The sequence below is a fragment of the Hyalella azteca genome, unplaced genomic scaffold (assembly GCF_000764305.2).
Source record: "Hyalella azteca isolate HAZT.00-mixed unplaced genomic scaffold, Hazt_2.0.2 contig8117, whole genome shotgun sequence".
Classification (NCBI taxonomy): domain Eukaryota; kingdom Metazoa; phylum Arthropoda; class Malacostraca; order Amphipoda; family Hyalellidae; genus Hyalella; species Hyalella azteca.
The window spans coordinates 416,365-423,182 of record NW_025938218.1 but is presented as its reverse complement, the minus strand read 5'-3'; positions in this window follow the sequence as shown (position 1 = coordinate 423,182).

Below are 6,818 nucleotides of genomic sequence, written 5' to 3'. Positions count from 1 at the left end.
GACTGTAACAGAGGTTATGACTGCAGCAGAGGTTATGACTGTAACAGAGGTGAGGTTGTGACTGCAACAGAGATTGTTACTGAAACAGAGGTTATGACTGCAACAGAGGTTGTTACTGCAAGGGAGGTTGTGACTGCAAGGGAGGTTGTGGCTGCAACAGAGGTTGTGACTGCAACAGAGATTGTTACTGAAACAGAGGTTATGACTGCAACAGAGGTTGTTACTGAAACAGAGGTTATGACTGCAACAGAGGTTTTGACTAACAGAGGTTGTTACTGCAACAGAGGTTATGACTGCAACAGAGGTTATTGAGGGTCTCTGACGAGTACGGAGGTCGTGTACGTCAAGCTATGTGTGATATATGAATATTCTTTTGACTTCACAAGCAATCGATTTTGAAAAAAATCCGCACTGCAAAAATATTGTTGTGAGAGTAAAAATTAATCTCAGCAGAAGCAAATTGAGACGAGAAGCCTAACATTTTTTTCATATTTTCGACTAGAGGTCAGTTGATGTATGAAACGTTATTGTCACGACATATATGATTTGGGTCAAAGGCGGATTGCAACGAAGAGTGTAGAGGTGCGATCGAGACGCTTGCTCAATGCGTCAAATTTTTGACAGGATGCGATCGCCGTCCAAAATGTTACCTATGAGCCTAACTTAATTGTTGTCATAATAAAATAAATGAATGAGAAAAAATGTGTCAAATCATGTATCATCTCCCACTATTGACATAATTTCGCTGTTAATAATGATGCGTATTGAACCATTTTTTTCTTCATTCGGTTTACAGGATATTTAACAAGTGCAGCCTTAGCAAAGCCACATAAATAACAATAACAGCAGCGAAAAGAAAACAGCAGCAAAGCTAATGCCCGCACTTAATGGGTATTAATATTAGTAATACCAGTAATATTAATACCAGTAATATTAAGCACAGTTTGAGTACCAGTAGAAAACAAGTAGAAACTGTATATTTGGGACGATGACTCGTATTGAGTTTCTAATTGATGATCAATCTTTATCGTAACCGTTGATAAGAATGACAATTATTTCAATTAGTTTCATTTATATTTTTCTCATTTCTATTCTTCGTCTGCGGTTATTAATTAGATCGAGTGACATCAACTTGTAAGAAACGCTTAAAGTGTAAATTTTGAAGTTAATGCTAATAATAAAGTTACGTAAAGCGGTAACGAACTGGAATAATTTTAAACATTAACTTCGTACGCATTTGCAAGGCCAACATACGAGACCGGAAGAAGGGCTTATAGTTCATACAGCGTTTCATTGACGTCAGTGATGTAGGATAAACCTCTGTATTTTCGGCTGAATATTTCAGATATTGTTGCTTTTAAACATGGTTAAAAGTGTATGAACAATCGTATGAAGGCGTGACTTCAAATTGAAGGCGCATTGGCGATGCTTCCTGCCATCAAAGGGTTGGATTAAATATTTTCGTATCTATGTTGAAAAGCTGCCATTTATTAATTGTATACGTACACAGTCGCAGGATTCTAGCAACACCTGTAGTTGAAGAAAGATTGGGAGAGATAGATGCTTTCTATTAAATGAAGGTAGGAGAGATAGATGCTTTCTATTAAATGAAGGTAGGAGAGATAGATGCTTTCTATTAAATGATGGTAGGAGAGATAGATGCTTTCTATTAAATGAAGGTAGGAGAGATAGATGCTTTCTATTAAATGAAGGTAGGAGAGATAGATGCTTTCTATTAAATGAAGGTAGTACCCGTTCAAACTGAACACTTCGCCAACGTCTTGGCGAAAATACGATGCCACTGTACGTCCTAATAGCCATAAGCTTATTGCCCTCTAATTGCCGGTGCCGTGGCCTGAATTGTTGGCAATAATACGTGAAAAATGTTGCTAACAGCTTCAAATATTTCCAATGTACGCGAAGTAAATCCAATTAAATAACTTTTCTAGCATGAAACTGGTTATGAGTATATATTCCAAACTTTAATTTGAAATTATATCTTAAAATTAACTGTGTTCCCAGGTGATCGGCTAAAATCGTTATGAGTTGCGAAAATGCAGATTTTATTGTAGTTTCATTATCACGGAGAAAAATTAGGAATTTTCTATTAAAGCTGTTCAGTCACCCGTTCACTGTCTCGAAACTAGCTACTTTTTTTCAAGTGAAATTAGCTTGGGAGGAATTCAAGAAGCAGCGGGTGATGGCGTCGTGTGATTTACGATCGTGCAAGTTGAAATTTACCCTGCGAGCTCCCGCAATTCAATCTCACATTGTAGAAAACGCACACTCATATTGAAATATCTGTTTTACGATCCATTTTCGGTGAACATGAATCCACTGTTGAGGAGATGTGAAGAAGGTTGTAAATGAAAATTTATCTGACAATTAACGACCAGTTGAGTGCCTGGTTATATTGGACAAAGCTGCTGCTGATATCCGTTATCGACGGCAGGAAAGGATTCAGATTTGAATGAATTTTACAACCGTTGATCCATTACGGAGTTCATGAATTAGTTTCGAACGACGGATCACTATCAAGTGATAATTATATTAACCAGCTTTTAGTGTATTCGAATAAATTTAACATGTGTAGTGATAGGGAGAAATGCGACAAATTGGTTCAATTGATTGGCAAAATTTTTCTTTAACTATATTTCACCAAAATGTTAGTTATTGTTCGCAATGCATAAATCAAGCCGTAACCAAACTCGCGAAATATTTCGAATTTGCTTGTCTTGTTCACCAAAATCCAGCAAAACGCGTAATTATTATTACAATAATATTTCCAAAAATCTCTCACTGTATACCTTATGACGAAAAATAACAAACGATCTCTATAAATCAATTGGAAATACAGCGCATTTTTCTAGTCCATCTCACCGGAGTTCATCGTTTGGTGGTGACAAATCCGTAAAAATGAGATACAAAAAGCGGAGTTTCCAGTCAGTGCGTGCAGGATTTAAGCAATGCTACAATTAAATAATCAAGTTTTTTTACGTTTAAGTTCCATTCTTAGCGCATTTTCTCATTTATGGAAAAATGCACTATTGTGCTCGCCATGTCCGTCTGTCCGTCCGTCCGTGACTTCACGTTTTCGCTGACGAGAAAATGCGCTCTCTGTCACTCACTGCAGAGAGTACTGAGTTAAATTTTTTACTTCTAAACTTTCTTCTATCAGCATAAATGTAAATTTATACACGCTAAATTTTATTGTAGGAGTAAACGGAAAAACTGGTTTGACAAATTCGAATTTCGAATGCAGTCCTAATCATGATAGATCTGTTAACTGAGACCAAATCTCATCTCGAGGACATTAGCATGATTACATATTTTCTAGTCATAAGCCGACTGTACAAATAAATCTCTAGCCTGATGAAAATAAACGTTGCATCAAGATGACCTTTCAACTCAAATCTGAGGAATTGTTTTCTTCGTTCGAATAAAAGATCTGCATTTGGAGGCTCGGAACAATATTCCAGAGTTAGAATTCTTAGCGTGAAAACCGAGCCTAATTGAGTTCTTTAAATTCGAGGAGCGAAGCTCTGAATCACAAGTAATCGCACGACTGACTTTCAGCCCTTACACTTCGACTCGAACTTTGCACTCGAATTTCATCTGCGAGCTAAAGAGCCTCGATCACCTCTAAAACTGCTGCTGCTCACCGGCAGAAAGCCCAACGAATTAACATATAAACTTACGCGAATTTTTTTTTACATATACAACTCGAGCGTATAATGCAACAGTTGACGAAAGGATTTTCTGAGAAAGCAGATAATCGAGCTTTCATTTAGCACAGACTAAATCGGGGCACTGCGCGAAAGAGAATTTGATCATTGATCAATTATTGAAACTAATTTTTAACGAGTTATTGAAGCACAAGCAAACAATACGTTAATTTAAATCAAAATTTACCTCGTCATCATTCACCCAATTTTGTTTAGTCTGTCTGGAGTTGCCACGTTCTCAGGCTTCAATTGTGTGAATTACCAATTGAAAACATCAGCATGCAACAATTTTAGCTCGCTTCCAATTGAATATTTTTCCAAATCATAGCACAGCATGACGCGTGCTCAGTCAGCTTTCCATGCCTGACGCGGCAAATTAAAACTTTGGGTAAAGCAAATAGAAATCTCGCTATGGGGAAATTAATATTAACTTGTCTAGGGACTCAATTTGATTCTATCGCTGAGCCAATAAATTGTGCGTTGGAGCATTCATATAAACACTGAAGCACCGATAACATCGCGGCAAGCATCGTTTGTTAGTTTGGCTGCAACGATAAATCAGAAGCGCCTTGAATTCTTGCGCATGTCTCAGCCTTACGAACTACACATATCGTGTACAACGATAAGGCAGTATTGTAATACGGTAGAAAATCTATGCCATCATATTTCCTGGATTAATTTGAAATTAAATACAGGAAAAACAGGCATCGGTATATTCAATATCAGTTTAATTTACAGGATATAGGCAATAATATTCAACAGCTATAGTCATTAGAGGCTTAAAGAGAAGGCCTCTTATAATCATACTAAATAAATATTAAGCTATTAAAATATGACGTATTGCTATTACAATTATATCTAAGTGTTCTGCTTCTTTACGTTCTGCCACTAAAGTTCCGTTGCAATTCATTTCTACATGGGCGGCCCCATAATAACTTTTCACTCACCCACGGCTTCCAGTTTCGACTCACTACACCTCGCTGAACTCTTCAATTAAATACTGAAAAATTTAGCTCGCTCACAATGTTAATCGGAGAAAGTTTTCGCAATGCATTGGGTTGAAATGATTACCTTGAAATGCATTGATTACGCTTGAGCTGGAATGATTGTCACCAGCTTATGTTCCTGTCAGGTATAGCTTCGAATGAATTCACTATTGCTTCCAATTTCAATATGAACAATATATACATGATTATCATGATAAGAACTTCATTTCATTCTTCCTTCGTTTGATATGAAATTCCAATTTCATTTATCAACAAACTTTGTACAACATTTTTTAGGTAATAAATTGGAAGGACATGCATCTCGGTATAGTTTAAATTAAATTAGTTTAAATTAGTCTATAATTTCACTATGTTAGTTGAGCGGCCAACGTTCAGAATACATAAAAGCTAATTCGCGAAATAATATATAATTTAGTAGTATCTTCCTTGCGCTTAATTAAGCTTATCAGCTTTTAATAACAATTGCTCACATTTAGTGAAACAAGTAGTCTTTGTTGATGTTCATAAAAATTTAGAATCATCACTGTGAAAATATTACTGCAACTTCTATCACGTAGGTTACCATAGCAATAATAAAGTTAGGATTTGTGCTCCCATATGTACGCTGACAAGATGCAGTTTGCTCCTCTAAACGATCAATAAAACTCTCGGTCCTGCTGAGTAGTTCGACGGAGAAAAAGTCAAAGCAGCCGCAGTCTGCATGACCGATCATTGCAAGATAAAGTACGGAAACACGACCTGCGTGGGCCAAACCAAGTCCTCAGAAAGCAGATAGAAGAAGAAGAAGAAGACCTGCGTGGGCCGCGTGTCTAGAGGCGGATGCTGGAGCTCAGACTATATACGTTGTAACAAACTTTTCCTGAATTTCCGTGCGCAGTATCTTGCAAGGCGAATGAGTTTTACGTTAAAAAGTAGTCTTCTGATAAGAAACTTGACAAACCAAGTTAAAACCATTGTGTAACGATTCATAATTTAAGAAATTATTAATTTTATTTGTAGGCTGCCAGGACGTATTTTTTCATCATCGTAAAAGTAGAATTTTGATGCCTAACCAAATGATTGTCTACATTCTATTATTTGCGAGATAAATATTTAAGCTGGTTCGGTAAATTATTCAAACTTCAAATAGCACAGACATTACACCATTTATAGAATAATTTGTTCACTTTCGAGCCCATTCATTACACCATGTAAATAGGCCAATCATTACACCATGTAAAAAATAATTTGTTCACTTTCGAGCCCATTCATTACACTATGTAAATATGCCAATCATTACACCATGTAAAAAATAATTTGTTCACTTTCGAGCCTATTCCTTCAGTTAAGAACATGGCACATCATTTGCGTCATAACTAATTTCATCTTCTTAAGACGAGATGCTTTCGACGGCGCATGATGAACAACTTTTAAGATTCGCACGCCACGACTTCCATGCCCGTCGCTAACACAAAAAAAGCGAATTGCCAAGCTATCAATTAATTGATAAATTGAAGTAGAAGAAATTGAAGAAGAGCAACGGGATATCGGACAGTCATTATTTATTCTCAAAAAGCACAAGAAGCGATTATATCAAAAAATAAAATCGATCTGCTAAAAATTAATAAAAATTTAACCTGCTGAAACGTGAAAGAAATATGAAGATCTACAAAAAATTCTACTTGTTCCAATATTGATTCGAATCTAAAAGCATAATTGTACGAGTTCCTTATGCTATCATACCAAGTTTGAAGCCAGCGCAAGTCCGTAATTTCATGTGGGATATTAAACAAATGAAGTTCACTTAATTGGAACTTTGATTTTAAAAAATCCTCGAATAACAGGACTGTTTCTGAAAATTTACATGCTCTATGTCGTCATTTTTGAAGTAAATTTCGCACAAGTTTTCGTATGAGTTTCTTTTGTATGAAGATACACTCTGGAAGCAGGTTAGTTTTTATACAGATTTCCGTTCATCAGATAAAACTCATTTATCATCATAGCTCAAGATTGGAAGTCGCGATCCAGTCACTTTCGTTTGTATATTGGATGACAAAAATGTGAGCGTACAAATACGACAGCTTGAGTCGACTCTAATTTGTCAACA